A 16,989-nucleotide genomic window follows, 5' to 3' on the forward strand; every position below is an offset into this window, starting at 1 on the left:
GGAGTTCTTTTATAGGTAAAGAACATAATTTTGAGAAGAAAATCTTTTTATCGTGGATTAATTACCTAAGTAAAGTTCAATGACTTATACTACAGAAAGGTCTATTTCCTTCTGTTGAATAAAAAGTAGTCTAAATAGGTACTTGGATGCAAATATCTACTTTTTAGATACCCAAAATCAAGTTAGCAACAACACCTCCTGTTTCAAGAGAAGGTTTGCCTGCATAAGAGTAGTGTGCTCAGTGTCAGGTCTTCATGTTAGCTGAACAGCAAAACAATCAGTGAAGTTCTGACCACAATAATTTTACTGATAATGTGAAAACCCCAAGAACACATCCTGAATTTTTTCTTCACAGCCGTCAAAATTTGGCTGAAGGCCACATTTTGGAATCTTTTCCTGCTAACAGGAAGAACAGAGTTAGACGAGAAATAGCCTGACTTACTGTAACTGATAAGATGTGGACTCCCACTCTTTTGAAAAACAGACGATATAACTGTTAATGTGAATCTATGGCTAAAAGCTGTTAAATGCACAGCTGGAAAAGGGGAGGAGAAAATCTGTTCCAAAGAATCCACCAAAGACTGGCATCTGGAGTTATCTTTGCTAGATTTTTTCATCCCTTTGTATAGACAGGCAGGGTGGAAATGTTTTTTCAGTATTAGATTTTCTGGCCCCAAATTAGTCTTGGCCCATTTGGCCTTTTCCAATGCCTTTCTGCTCCTATATAGGCAGATTGCATAAAGCTGGGATTTATGCCCTGCTGGGAGTATTAACCCTGTATGCTTCTCCTCCTTGTCTGCAGATACAAAGCAAGAAGACATTAGGTTGCCTGCCAAGAGCCCATATGTGGATAAAGAGGAGTTGATTGGACTTGTATATTAATGAAGATTGACCTATAGAAAAAAGTAGACAAAGACAAATAAAAAGGGGAAGGGGAAGGGGAAGGGGAAGGGGAAGGGGAAGGGGAAGGGGAAGGGGAAGGGGAAGGGGAAGGGGAAGGGGAAGGGGAAGGGGAAGGGGAAGGGGAAGGGGAAGGGGAAGGGGAAGGGGAAGGGGAAGGGGAAGGGGAAGGGGAAGGGGAAGGGGAAGGGGAAGGGGAAGAAACCTAATCCAAGTTAAAACTGTGACTTAGATAAATGTCTGCCAGGCAACTCAGAGTCAAGGATGACATTCCATTACAAGCTCATGCTGTTTCTCGTCTCTAAGTTCTCATAGGCATTGGTGAAAAATGTATAGTCTGAATTGTCTTCGTTTTGTCCACCAGAGTTCCTAATGTAACTATTTAAATGTGTCTTTCCTCTATTTGAACATATTTCATTCATGAACTCAAGGCTAATAATTTATAAAAACCCATTTTGAAATGTTGCATTAACTGTAGGAAGAGCCAGTTTGTCACAATAAATGACCATTAGCCACTTACTCATATTTAGCACTATTGGACTAAAAGGGTTTTTCTAGTGTCCTTGTTCTTGTTCTTGCTCTTCTTCTTCTTCTTCTTCTTCTTCTTCTTCTTCTTCTTCTTCTTCTTCTTCTTCTTCTTCTTCTTCTTCTTCTTCTTCTTCTTCTTCTTCTTCTTCTTCTTCTTCTTCTTCTTCTTTTCATTTTTTGAAAAGGCAATCATCTCAACTGTGGAAGTATTTTACTAAGAAATTCTATCTGATAGAATTGTTAATTTATCTGAAACAGTTACTGAAACTGTTAATTCAGTCAGCAGAGATCTCTCCTGACAAAACAACACTCATTTGCTCAGATGTCTAAGCTGTCATTAAGTTATTTTTAAAATTAGTAATAGTAGTATAACAAAAAAGTTAGTTTGGCAGGGGCATCAGTTCACAATCATGTAAGAGCAACAGATCTATAAATTCTATCACCTGATGCTTTGGAGGCAGAATAACTGGGTTAGCTTCCTTTGACAAGGAAACAAATCAGCCCTGTGTTAGAGCCAAAAGATGTTTGGCTAAGCAGCTTATCAGAGTATTGCAGAAACTTGCATGTAAGGGTAGATGCATAGGAAATGAAGGTCAGGAAGGTTTAAATCCATGTAAACTCCAGTAACGTTTTAAAATTACTGCAATCATCTCAGGCCAACCAGGAACATAGTATCAATATAACACCCTTTCACTTAGCTTTACATCAGCTCCCTTTTAAAATAATAATAATAATAATAAATTATCTTTCTCTCATTCCATTCAGACTACTAAAATTCAAAGAATTAATTAGAATTGCGCAGGCATTCCTATGCATCCTGAAGTTTGTTCCTATCAATTGGTTCTTTATGCCTCTCAGTAGAGGCCGGATGTTTGCAGTTGCTGGCAACTGCTGTTCAAGGCCCAGTGAACAGCTGATAGACTGGCAGTGTACATTGAAAGAGCGCAGCCCAGAGCCTGGGAAAGGTCCTAATGCTGAATACTCTCAGCTCTGATGGGTAATTAGCTTAGCACATGCAAGATTAAAGAACTAGCACTGAAGACAGTGAATCTGACCTGTTTTTCAAAAGTCATTAGAAATTAGAAACGGTAATTCTTTCACAAGAAATGTAAATAATTTTGTGAATGGGACTTGTTGGCTTTCTTCACTAAGAAACTATGCCAGAAGTTGAGCTCATCTGAGCATTTATTGAAGATAATATTTATTACTTTGTATTTTTTTCCTTGTTGATGAACTAGTATATTTTATTAAATATCGTTTAAAATATTATTAATAAATTTTATTAATAATTATTAATAAAATGTATTGATATATATTATTAATAAATACATTACTTAATATTGTTTTAAAATGAAGTTATGTGTACTTGCCTCTAGAATCTGTGGATGCTGAAAATATTCTGGTACTTATCTCTTCCTCCCAGAGAATTATCTTTAAAGGGAGCGGGGGGATGTCTTTCAAATAGTGAAATCCTCATTTTTCTCTGGATCTGATCTGAAAATAAAAAGAGTGGAAACAAAATGATGTTTGATAAAATATAATTTAGGCTCCAGTTTTCACTGCTCCTTATCTTCTTTGGAAATCTCTGTATTCATGGTATAGACAGGGTGAAACTCAAAGCCAGATAAGATCAGAAGTCCTGTGTGTCCTAAGAGGATTTTCTGTAATACTCAAGAAGCATCTGTATGTACATTTTTGTGTGTGTAAGAGGAAAAAAAATACCACATCCTTTTCCATATCCTGCATTTAGACTGTGCTCCTTTCAGGATTATGAAGTTCTTGGAAATTCTGGTCTTAGTACAGTAATAAAACATTGTCTTATCCAGTCCTGACACTAGCTCCTTAGATTTTATGTCTTTTATAATATTAAAGGATTTGGCACAATCAACACTTAGGGTCAATACTTGTATTTGGAGCTGTGGGGCATGTTATTACCAACATCTGGCCCTGTGGCAACTACTAGTGATATAACAGTAGCTTTTGGGCTTTGGGAGAAAAGATTCAAGGAAGTAGTTTCACAGATATAAGAATGAACAGATAGCCTGGATGAGCATTCTAATTCTCTTCTACATTAGCTTACTGTAATTTCAATTTACAAAGACATTTGATGTTAGATGAACTCCCTTGGAGAATCAAATAAAGATCTAGCAGTAGAAAGGCAAGTTTAGAAGAAAAGGCATTAGAAGCAGATGGCAGGAAAGAAAAAGGAATATATGCAGTAATTAACTTTTCCTATTTCTTTACTGGGGAATCTACAGCTTGCCAGGGAGAAACTACTGTCTTCCGTGACTAGAAGTCAGCTGCTCACCTGGGATAGAAGAATACATAGGAAAATAAAAAGTGAGCTCTAAAATAATAATTTCATAAGCAGTTTTCTGGGATGGGAAGCACACATATTTCTACTATGTTAATTTCCATCTAAAACTAACTAGGAGGAGCAAATTAAACACAAGACAACTGAATGAATGAAAAACCTAGTGTATATCAGGCCTCTTCAAGATCAATTTTTGTGGCTGAGCTTACTGCTTCCAGGAGGAATAATAGAATATAATTATACAAACTAAACTAAACCAAAAAAAAAAAAAAAAAAAAAAAAAAAAAAAAGACAAAGAAAAAGAAATGAGGAAGAAACAAAGTAGGCAGAAAGCATGATCTTTTGATATTCATTTTTTCATTTTTATTCATTATTTGTTTTTATTAATCATTCAAATTATTCATTTTTATTAATTACTGAAAATTATCTGTATATTGAGCTCTGTTTGAAGCAAAGGCACAACCCCAAAAGATTTTATCATCTTGCATGGACTACCAAAATCTGATGTGCCTTCATGTTAAAATTTCAAGATCACTCTTAAAAATACAGAATTTTGCAGTTATAAAAAGCAAACAGGAAAAATTACAAGAGAAATTAGTTTTCTTTCTTTACTACTCATTGTCTTAATACAGGGGAGATACAAGTCATGATGCCTGTACAGCTTTACTTGTCTACTTGGGAAAGAATCTAGTAATGGAGATTATGCTGCTTCTGAGAGTGCTCTCCTTTTCACCACAGTCTCCCTGGTCATCCCAGAAGTGATGCAGTGTTCCTATGTCCTCTGATGGTAAAAGTGAAGAAAAGAGTTTGAGCCTTTCTAAATCAGACATCAGACACAATTCATTTGATGTAACTTTAGGTATCTGAAGCAGGATAATTATATCCATGTTAATCATTATCAGCAGCAGAGGCTAGTGTGGACTGATTTATGTGATCGTAAAGCAAAAACATAAAATAACAAACTTCACATTTTACCCTTTTTTCTCATCTGTCTGCTAGTTCGGGTGTATACATATACTTTATACATGTCTAAATTTAGGTGAAACAAATTGTACTGAACCTGACATCTCCCCATCACTCTTTCCAGAGTTACCCAGAAAGTTGTCCTGTGATCTTCACTTTAAGTTTAGAACAGCATCAACCAAGGCACTCCAGTACAGGAACATTGTGGCAAGAATTTGCTAAATTGCAACAAGAACTTCAGTTTTCTCCACTCATCCTTTGTAGAGGGTGCTTCCCATCCTGCTTCAGAGTGGAAAGCAAAATAAAATTCTGTCATGCTACTAAGATGGCAGGAAAAGGAAGAAATACACACTGCTTCTTATCAGTCCCTAAAGGTAGGTACCCAAATCAGTGCTTGGGTTTGTGAGATAATGTTTGTAATTTTTTAATCAATTACTCACAGCAGCATTACCCAAGCAAGAGAAAAAGCTTGTAAGACAAGGAGTTTCTGCTACATAAATTCATGCAATTATTTCAGGAAACTCCTTATCAAGAAACAGAGCAGGCTGAGTGTTCATAGGGAAGGTAGAAGGAAAATGCTAGATATGCTATGATAACTTCAAGGTTGGTTTTTCCACCAGTCAACTCACACTCCTGTGCCTAAGGCAGAAACAGGGAGTAGAAAGAAATGTTTTTTAAATGACAAATGGTACCAGGGAAGTCATTTGTAATTTAAAAAGCATTTCTTGCAATTCCCCACATATACTACCTGACTTAGCAATATATGAAGTATTAACTTTTTAGTTGCAAATTTCAGCATTAGCAGGTATTTATTTATGTTTTTGTATTCTATCAAATCAGACTGCTTTGATTGTTGTCTCTTAAAAGCATATGATTAAAATCACAAATGCTTCTAGTTTGCCCTTTAAGATTTCCTTTTAAACACAAGTATAAAAAAATGTCCTCAAGAGAAGGCCACAAAAATGCAGTATTAGTTTAAATTATAAGACACCAGAAACAATGCTGGTCACAAGAAGAGTGCCAGTTCATCTCTGTGTACATGCATATGTGCATGAAATGGAAATGATGCTGAAGCATTTTCATGTGGTGCATTTTTATGTGATGTACCATCACGGAAAGATGATAACCATCTATTTTAATGTTTCTGATAAAATTCTAGAGAATTATACTGTGAATTGTGTTACTGGGAATTATATCTTTTACATTGTTTTAGAAAACTTCCACAGTAGCTGTACATCCTAAACAGTTAAACCAAATACTAAAAAAAAAAAAAAAAAAAAAAAAAAAAAGGAAATTCTTCACCATAAGGTATACACTTTGTTCTTTGCAACACAAAAGAGCGCACACAGTCACTCAGTAGGATTTTTTTTTTTTTTACATGTTCCAAGAGACCAGGAATAAAGAAACCAAGAACCATTCAGAGTAAAATATTCAAAAGGAGAAAAAAAAAAAAAGAGAAAAAAAAAATAAATAAAGACTTCTATTGAATATATTTACTATTGGATTTGGAGACATACACAAAACTCAATTACTGCCTGAAGAAAAAAATACATTTGAAAAATTCATAAATTAACTCCTCTCAAAAATACGTACATATATACTGACTACAACACTACAACAGGAGTTAATTCTCTTAATTATTTTGATTTCTAAATATTGGCAGACTAAATGATATTTAAAATGTATTTATATCAATTTTCTTTTAAATTGCAAAGGATATTTAATGTAACCTAGCTTTAATTTCCATTAACATAACAGGCCAGTATTTTTGGTTTTTTGTTTTGCGTAATCTTATTTGGACTGGAAATATTCTTTAGACTTTCTTCAGGATATTCTTTCAAAAATTTTGATCTGTGAGTAGCCTAGAAAAAATCATTGTTATTGAGAAGTATAACTTTTAATAAGGCAGTTGACAGCATTTCTATTATTTCACATTGTAAGTTTATTTGCTAAGCCATGATACAAGTTTCAAATTGACAGTTTGGCTGAAGTTCAGAGAAAAATGAATAATATGGAGAAAAATGAAGAGCTTAGATTTTTGTTTTGCTCTTGCAAAACTTCCCTGCAACAACAAGGTTCCTGATTTTTTTTTTTTTTGACACTGTAAAATGATTTCTTTTCTCCCTGAGTTCAAAAGAGAGAAGCTGTTTGAAGCAAGAATGCTATCTAGCCTGGATATAACTTATAATCTTTCATTTGTCTTTGGGGAAAAAATGGATCTCGCTCCAGTTTCTCATAAGGAAAGGCCAAGACTGGGAGATTCTGTAGTTCTACATGCTGAACGTGTCTGGATTAGTTATGTTGTCTTCCAACTGCTGAGCATTGCCATCTTGCAAAAAGTGCTTTTATGGCTATGGCATAGAAACACGTTCCGCACATCAGGATAAATAACGCCTCCTGCCTCCCTACCGTAGTGTTTCACTCTGGTGTCTCTAACCTTTACCTTACCAGTTAAGCATGAGAATGGAAAAGTGAGGATTGCAAGAAACACTACACATTTTAGGTGAGTGTTGAATAGCGAAATATCACCCATTCATGAAAGAGAAGGAAGGAAGAAAGGAAGGAAGGAGGGAAGGAAGGAAGGAAGGAAGGAAGGAAGGAAGGAAGGAAGGAAGGAAGGAAGGAAGGAAGGAAGGAAATTTTATAGTAGGAATGTAGTTTTCACACAGTATATATCTCACTTGGAGGATGCATTTTTATGTGCTAAGATGCATCTCCATATGGTATTATAACTTCTGGCTGTTCAGAGTGGTTATTTCTGCTGAACAGTGAAAAATTTCTAGAAGCCTGTGAAATAGAATACCAATAGAGTGTGTATATAATAAAGACTCCATGGCCAGAAGACTCAAAAATTAATAGTTTCACCCACCTCTTCCCCAATGTATTTAGCAAAAAATTATCTCAGTATTAAATTAAAAGGAAGAATAAAAAGAAAAAAAAAAAAGCAACAAGAATTAATTTGTTTGTGTATTTATCATGATGAAATTTACATTTCCATTTACAGACTTAATATTTAAACTCCAAGTCATCACCTTTGGTAATGTCTGTTCCAGGACTTGCATTGAAATATATCTATAACCTCAAGAGCGTAGTTTCAGCATAATTGATTGAAACCAAACCTTAAACATGACTCAATAATAAACTCTGTTTTGCCTATGGACCAAGCTCCTCCCAGATACAAAAACTACCAAAGTGGGCAACTAAACTATATCAAATAGCCATGGTCCATGGTGATGAAGCAGGACTTCAATACTGTTGCTAAAAATGTCATTAGAACCAAACTCAGGAAACTTTAAAAGGAATCTTGATTCCTTTATTCTACCCTAATTTCCACATTATTCTATCCTAATGTTCTATCCTATTATCTAATATTTTATGCTATTATCTAAACTACCGTGTTTTTACCATGTTATGGTTTTGGCTGCGATAGAGTTAATTTTCTTCATGAAGGCTTGTATGAAGTTGTATTTTGGATTTCTGATTAAAATAGTGGTGATAACAGACCAACGTTTTAGTTTCTGCAGAACAGTGCTTACACAGAATCAAGAAATTTTCTACTTCTCATGTTGTCCTGCCAGCAAGGAGGCTGGGGGTGCACAATAATATTGGAGGGAACACTGACAGGACAGGTGACCAGACTGAACTATGGATATTTCATAGCACATGGCATCAGCAATAAAAGCTGGGTAAAAGAAGGAAAAAGGGCAGGGGAGGACATTTTGAGTGATGGTATTTGTCTTCCCAAGAAAATGTTACTCATGATGAGCCCTGATTTCTTGGATGTAGCTGAGCACCTCCCTGCTGATGGGAAGTAGTGAATGAATTCCTTGTTTTGCTTTGTGCATGCAACTTTTGCTTTACCTAATAAACCATCCTTATCTCAACCTATGAGTTCTCTCACATTTACCCTTCTGATTACCTTCCCCAACTCACCTGAGGAGAATGAGCAAGCAGCTGTGTGGTACTTAGGTACCTGCTGTGTTAAACCATAGCATAACTTAACGATGTTCAGTCATTAGCATTATGAGCTAGGCTTTTTAATCTTGAATTGGATCAAAAAATCACATCTTAATTGTCAGTTCTTAAAAATAAAAATAAAAAAGAGTTGATATAAACAATGTAATAGGAATAAAACTAAGAACTAACTTAATATTTATACCATACTTTCATTATTATACCATTATTATTATACAGTTTGAATTACTTCACAGTGCTTCTAGATACTGCTTTTCTTAAAAGCTGTGTTTGAAGGAAAATAATTTTCATCAGTAATCTTATTCACCCTTTCTAAATATTTGCAGGTTTTCTGCTTCTTTTAATTATTTCCAGAAGAATATATGTGTTACAATGAAGTAAGTACTGGTTCTCTACCCAGGGCATGAGTGCATTGTGTCTCTCAGATTTTAATAATTTCACCAGTTCAAATTGGTTAGAAGAGCTGAAAAGCATCTCTGGTTAGAAGTTTAAATGCTAGGACTGTATAAAATGCATCTCATTGGCAAAACTAGTTCTATAAGAATTTGTGGGTTTGGGGTAATATGTCGACTTTGGGATAAAATGCAAACTGAATCAGAGCATTCAGACTTGATGTTATTTTGCTAGTATAAAAACACTTTCTTTGGGGAAAGATACAACTTTTACATTAAATAATGTGATTGGTTTAATTTTAACTTTTATGTAATGATGTTATAATTTTAAATTTTAATATTGTATTTAATATTTTATGTAACTCTTCATTGTTATCCAAATGTTTTGTATTTGAGATGATATATTCTGAAGTATCTAAATTCTTTCCTTCTAAGAACAGACTACATAGATAATCTTATTATGCATGAAATTTTAAAGGTGAACCTTTTGGGCTCATTAAAAATTCAAATCATACATACTTTCAGAATGTTTTTATTTCTAATAGCTAGAAATTTTGTTCTCCAGACAACATTGGAATTGTCTGAATTTAAACTGAGTTTTACTGAGTTTCCAGGTAGGATTTCTGTGAATGAAGAATTTAGTTCTGCCTATTCTCCTGTTACACACTTGCCAGCACTCTTAATGAGCAGGACAGACAGCTTATACAAAAGACATTCACCCAGGCATGGTTTACTTGTCTTGCTTATAGTGTAGGTGTATGCATGCCTGAATGTGCACTAAGAGTTACGCCAGTCTTCCCCTAGTATTCCCCAAAGGTTGAATCCAATATACCCTTTTGTGGCATATGCTGTAATACTCTCAGCATATTAATACAATATTAATAAAGAGATCTTGTGCTTAACCACTGGAGAGCGTGAGCTTTGATTTGGGCTTGATATGCTTACAGACTTAGGGAGAAAGTTTTTTTGAGTGACAGTCAATAGAAAAGAACCCCAGAAATTAAGTTCAGAACAGAGAGACTAAGTCTACACTAGTAAACTGAATAGCTCCCAAGCATTTCAGTCTTGGCTAAGATAAATTGTTAGAAGAGTTTCTTTCATGACTTTAGTTCAAGAAAGACTGACAGCAGACTGTTTGTATGCAGGCTTTGTGTTTTGTAGAATAAGACAAGTAAGAGGAGTTCGACTATTCCTCATTACTTAGTTTCAGTGTCCCCACTTAAACAGATATAGGTTAATAGTATAGACAGTTTCTCAAAAGAAGACATTAGAATCAAAAATAAAGAGCCTGTGGAAGTTAACTCAGAAGATGGAGATGGCAGACAACATGAAAAGGAGGAGAAGGACATGGAAAATAGAGGCAGGAAAGTTATAGCAAGGCTACTATAAAAAGGAGACAAAAAACTGCTTGTAATGAGAACAGAGCTAATCATTTATTTGGAATTACCTGACCATAGAGAGTGTGAAAGACAGCTGAAAGTCATGAGGCCATGAAAAATGAGGAGAGAAAGGAGAAATAGAAACTGGAAAAAGCAGGGAATGGAATAATGATATGTAAAAAACAAATGATCTCTAAGTGAGATGGCTAGACAAAAAAAAAAAAAAATGGTGTTTGTGACAGCATGAACACAAATGGTGGAGAATACTCTCAGATTTTGTCCTGTTAGATCTCTGTCAAACATCTCTGATATGAAAAAGGATGACGTTTGGATCACAATATAAGTTGATAAACTTTCCCACTATGCTCAATACCATGTGTAAAACTGGTTCTTTTATAAGAATGCTCACAATGATAAATTGCAATAATACTGTAAGGACTGACACAATAATGAAGATGTATCATTTCATATTGAGGAATTTTATTCAAAGCCACAGAACTCAACTGAATTAGTACAGTTAAATGAAAATTTATTTTTTTTCTTTGCCTCCAAAATATATTATTAATATCAGGTTCATCATTTCCTACTTCCCAATGTCATTTTATTTTTGCTATTATTTATATTTATATAATTACATAAATTAATTTATATAATTATATATACTATATAATATATAGTATATACTATAGTATAGTATATAATATATAGTATATAATATAGTATAGTATATATATACTATAGATATAGATATAGTATAGTATACTGTATAGTATAGTATACTGTATAGTATATATATAGTATACTATATATAGTATATATAGTATATACTATAGTATATACTATATACTATATAATATATACTATATAATTATATATAGTATATTTATATAATTAATATTAATTTATATAATAATTTTGCTATTGTTTATATTTATATTTATTTAAATATTTAAAGTGTACACCAAGTTAGTGAAAATGTTTATCTTGAAATGAGATATCATTAAATATTGAATGTCCTTTTTGCAAAACAGAAAAAGAAATAAAGAGCATAACATTATTCAGAGGCTGTCCTCAAAACTGCTCCTAAAAGAGAAAATATACAGGAAAGCTGCAGACTTTTTGGTTTCAGATAATTTATAAAAACAAAGGCACTTCTACTAATTTGGATGTCCAACATTGTGCCTCATCTCCAACTGCATGTAGAAAAGAGGTGTCTCTCCTGTAGGTGTCATGCCAGACCTGTGCAGAAACCTTGAATGTTCTAATGAATCAAATGGGATAAGTTGCCTGTTTAGACAACTGAATACATACATTGGAAAGATGGATTAGGTTGAGCTCTACTGTCAAAATGCAGATTTTTACATGTGAGGTAGTCACCTACATTCCTATTATAATCAGTGGGGATCTCAGCAACACAGATTTAGAAAGCTACTGAGATCACTCTAAACTGCACACATTCTGTGTGCAGAGGCATCTGGATACCTCTCTCAGCTCCATGAGGATCATCAATTCAGCTGCCCGCACCTAAGTGTATGATGTTGATGTGCTCTTGTTTCTTTGCTTTCAGTAGGGTCTAGAAGTGTGTGGATCTCCCACAGGTCTTGTACTGTAACTGCCAGATATCTTCTGTACCCAGGTACATCTGTAGTTCTAATGGGTGTCAGTGCACAAGGAACTGAATCAAGCCCTAGACTTCCATTAAAAATAATGTCAAATTAGACCTTAATTAAACACTAAATCAAAGTGCTGACCACTAAGTTTTAGATGCCTAAACTTAGGTAAGTGTATAGTGATGCTGACTCCAAACATTATTACAGAAATTTAAATAGACCTAAAAATAGAAATGCTTTGGGTTGGAAAAATCCCCCAAACATTGATATATTTCAGTCTGATAGGTAATGATAGCTGTTTCAAGCTGTTTCAAATTAAAGTTATATATATATATATATATATACACACACACACATACATACACAGTTTATACATATATGCATATGCATATATATAATACATATATATATATATTTAAAAAAATGCATCAGTAACTGCCATACTTAAAGTTCTGGACAAATTATACTTATGAGTGGCTGAAAAGTTTTACAGATATGACTAGGTTTTCTAACATCCTCCTCTTCAAAACAAAAGTAATGTTTAATATATCTAGTTGGAAAATAAGATTTTTTTCCAAGTGAAACCAAAATAAGATGGAAGCTATGAATATTTATCTCTAACTAGATCATAAATTAGAACAATTTCAAAGAACTCTTTCCAATTCAAACAAATAACTAACTAAAGTCTCTGACATAAAACCAGAATTCATTGTTGAAGCCTGAAATCCATTGCTTCATTTCCCACTAGTTTGAAAACTGTCAGCTGGTCGATTGTCAGACCTGTTCAACAAATAATTGACATGAAACAGCATTACAGCCTCTGCAAATGTTATTACACTGTTCACAATTGTAAGCACAATCTCTCAACATGTAAGCCTTCATGCAGAACAAAGCTGCTGTGGCTGCTGCCTTTATACAATTCAGACTCTGATGTGCCAGACTTGGCATAAGCCTATCTCTTACTAACATCAAAGACTCTCAAATAAAACAGAATTAGTGTTGTTTGTGATTTTCATGAGCATTGCATATAAATACACATCTCTGACACTGTTATAGTTGTATTATGCTTCAGCATTAATGATGTCCCTGAGCTGCATAACCCTGATCTAGAGCTTGATTTTGAATCTTCCACATTCAAGCCATATATTTCGGCAAGTGGGTTGATGCCCAGTGTTGATTTAGAACTGTGAAAACAACCAAAAAAAAATAAAATAATAAAATAAAAGTCAGATTTGCAACCAAATTTTACAGACTATTGTAACATCTTCCGTATATGGTTCACTGTCTCTTACTCTTGTCTTCCAGGCTGTGTTTAATTGTGTCAAATCTCCTTTCTCAGATACAGACATTTCAGACATTCTGACTGAAATTATTACTTAAATGGAAATCATCCCAAAATGACTTTTAAACTTCTAAATGGAGACGTTTAAGGTATTTAAAGTAAAAAGTTCAGATGTATTTACTTTCTTTGAGCTCTTTTTATGTGTCTGCTTATCTTTTAATGTTTTTAACACTAAACATGTTTGACAAAATATTCCTAAATTATTGATTTTAGTTTGGAATTTCCTGTAAATCACTTGCCTTTCTAAAATAAAATGACTTTTTGAAACAGTAATATTAAAGCACGTTGTAAAAAGTACATACACTCCATCTTGCAAAAAAAGCATATGAAAATGTTAGTGTTTACAAATCCATTTTTTTTTTTTTTTTAAAAAAAAAGAAGAACCCATGGAGAAAGTCTTTCTTCAAGATACCTTTGGTTTTAATTTCTGTCCATTTTTTTTCCACTTTGCTTCTCTTTATGAAGTTATAGGATAGAGGAGATATATAAACTCAGCAGGTTACTTTAATTCTTAGAAGTTCCCCCATGCTGCAATGATTTTATACCACTAGGTCTTACTAGGTCTTTCCAGGTCTTGTCCCAGTGACGATAATTTGTTCTGAGCACTTATTTTTTACCAATAGAAATCAAAGTTAATAGCATAATAAAAATAAAATAAATTAGCATGTACAGTAAAAAGGAATCCAGAATAGTCACCAGAGAACTGAAAGCAAAATGACCTGTAAGCCCGTAAGCCCTTTCTCACATTGAGCACAGTAGGGCAGGTAGTTTGATTTTAATAAGTAGGGTTTTTGCTAAAGCATAGTGAACTGATTTTGGCCAAACTTTACTATGTTATACTGTATATGTGACAGTACTTTCAGTTACTTTCTATTGTGGCAAATAAATTAAATAAGCTTGGATATATCTCTGAGCTTTTATAATTCTAGGCAAAATTTTTGGCATGAAAATCTTGTTAGATGTTTGTCAACACCATGTTTGTCATGTAACACTGTGAATTAGCTTTAAAAAAAGTTTATTTTCCAACATTGTAAGTATTTTTGCTTTTTTTTTTTTTAATTATTTATTATTTTCATTTAAATTTAATAGAAAAAAAGAAAGTTTAAATAAACAACTGTCCTGAAGATATAAATAGATGCATATGGGAATACTTCATCTATAAGAAGTTTGGTATACTGTTTGTTCTAATTACCTTGAATGCATTCTTGATTCTCCTTGTTTGGTTTAGAATTTATCAAAAGTATTCATTGTGTGGATATCCTTACTGCATTCCTTATAAATGTTAGATGAATAAATGCTGATGCATGACACAGATTTTGTGAATGGAATGGAAAGTACAACATACATCGTACTTTTAGCTCTATGTTACAAATACTGTTATTACCATGTATATGCAATTGCAAGTTTGCTGATACTTTTTGAACTTTTTTTGACAATCAAAAATGGCTGAATTTGCATAAAAAGTTTGTAATTGCAATTGTTGACCCAAAATTACTATTGATTTGGCATAGAAAATTCTGAGAAACAAATATGGTAAAGCAACGACTTTGTAAAACATCAGTACTGGACCATGATATCTCCATATATGACTGCTCTTAAACTGCATGCCTCTTCTGAGAGTTTTGATTTGACATACAGAAGAAAATGGGCAAACATCGTATCTACTTATTTCCCCCTATATTCTGTGCTGGTGTGGCCTCACTGCACCGTGTGTAGTTTTGGTGACACAGTATAAGAAGGACATAAAACTAGTGGAGAGTGTCCAGAGAAGGTCTAAGAAGATGGTGAAGGGCCAGAAGGAGATGACGTATGAGGATCAGCTGAGCTGACTTGTTTTTTTCAGTTTCTTTCTAGAGAAGAGGAGACTGAGGGGAGTCCTCATCACTTCCTCACAAGAAGGAGAGGAAGGGGAGATGCTGATCTCTTCTCTCTTGTGACCAGCAACAGGACCCAAGGAAATGGCATGAACCTGCAACAGGGAAGATTCAGGCTGGATATTAAGAAAAGGTTCTTCATTGAGAGGGTTTGGCACCCTTCCAGACTCCCCAGGGAAGTCATCATGGCACCGAGCCTGTCAGAGTTCAAGAAGCATTTGTACAACACAGTCAGACATGTGGTTGGATTTGGAGGCAGCATTGTGTGGAGATGGGAGATGGACTCAATGATCCTTGTGGGTTCCTTCCAAGTTGGGATGCAACATGATTATTATACAACTATACAGAAAGCACTAATTATAAAAAGTGATGAAGGGACAACTTTTAAGAAGTTTTCAGAAAGTTCTATAAAGTTTATATAACAATCTGTACCTGTATGACACTCTGCAACAAAGATCAGCCAAGTCCCTTTGGCTAATCAAAAGAAAATACCAAATATTAGCCTTGACATTTTTGACATCTTCTCAATACATTCTTCTTTGGGAAACCTGAAGTTAAGTTCTGCTGCATCTAAAAAAGGGTAGCAAAAGTTGTTGCAAGGGAAAGCGGTAGCTGCTAAGGTAGCTGCAGAAATACACAACATATAATTAACACCATCTCCTACTCAGACTACCCGTGTAAACGTTTGCCATCATATGGGGTAGGGAAAACTTGATTTGAATGAACACCATACACTATTGTAAAAAGAAGGCTGCTCATGTAAAATAAATGCCAGGAAGTATCACTTATCTTAGCTGTAGAACAAATTCCTGTTTGGATAATGCAATTAAGTTATTCAGAAAAAAATAATTTGGGAAAGACAAAGCTGTTTGTGAGTTCTGCCACTGAATTAAAGCATATCGCACAGACGTATAAATGTATACATGCTATACATGCTATACATTTATATACATACTATACCTAATATTTTCCATACTAGTCAAACTAGTTGAAGCACTGTATGAATTGACAAAGTAACTTGGAAATTTATGGATAATTTTTCTACTGAGGCATTGCAATGTTTCAGGCTATTATACCTGACTATACAATCAGAAATACTAAAAATCAGCTCTTGAGGGTTTAAAACAGCATTGTTAGGAAAAAAAAATAATTATATATATATATATATATATGCTATATAATTACAGAAGTTTTGCAACTTACAGGAGTTTGCATCTCAGTCATGATGCATAGTTTTCCTTCAGGTATTCAGTGTCAAAGCAAAACTCACAGAGATCCAACTATACTGAGTTTTACTCTTTTATGCTAAGTCAGATAACAGATATCCCAAATCATTCTGTACAGCCAGATAAAATAAACTACACAGCTGGAAGCTGGGGAAATTGAAATGTCAAACGTGCATACCTGAGACAAGTCTTTGTCTGTTGCTCCATAATGTGGGAGATTGCATTTGAAGAATTTCTAGTATAACAAAGAGAATGTACTAGTACTATAGGGGGTGGAGCTTGGAGGAGAAGAGAATAAGAAAAAGGGAAAAAGGGAGAAAGAAAGAACAAAATGAAAAAGGAAAAAGGAAGAAAGAAGAAAGGAAAAAAGGAAGAGAGAAGAAAGGGGAAGAAATAAAGAGATGTTCAAGGGACTAGTATCATTTCTTCCCATAAAATGGAATCTGCTTTTATCAATTGATAGCATGTGCCATTATCATTGTTTAA

Source organism: Aythya fuligula, chromosome 1 (genome assembly GCF_009819795.1).
Source record: "Aythya fuligula isolate bAytFul2 chromosome 1, bAytFul2.pri, whole genome shotgun sequence".
Classification (NCBI taxonomy): domain Eukaryota; kingdom Metazoa; phylum Chordata; class Aves; order Anseriformes; family Anatidae; genus Aythya; species Aythya fuligula.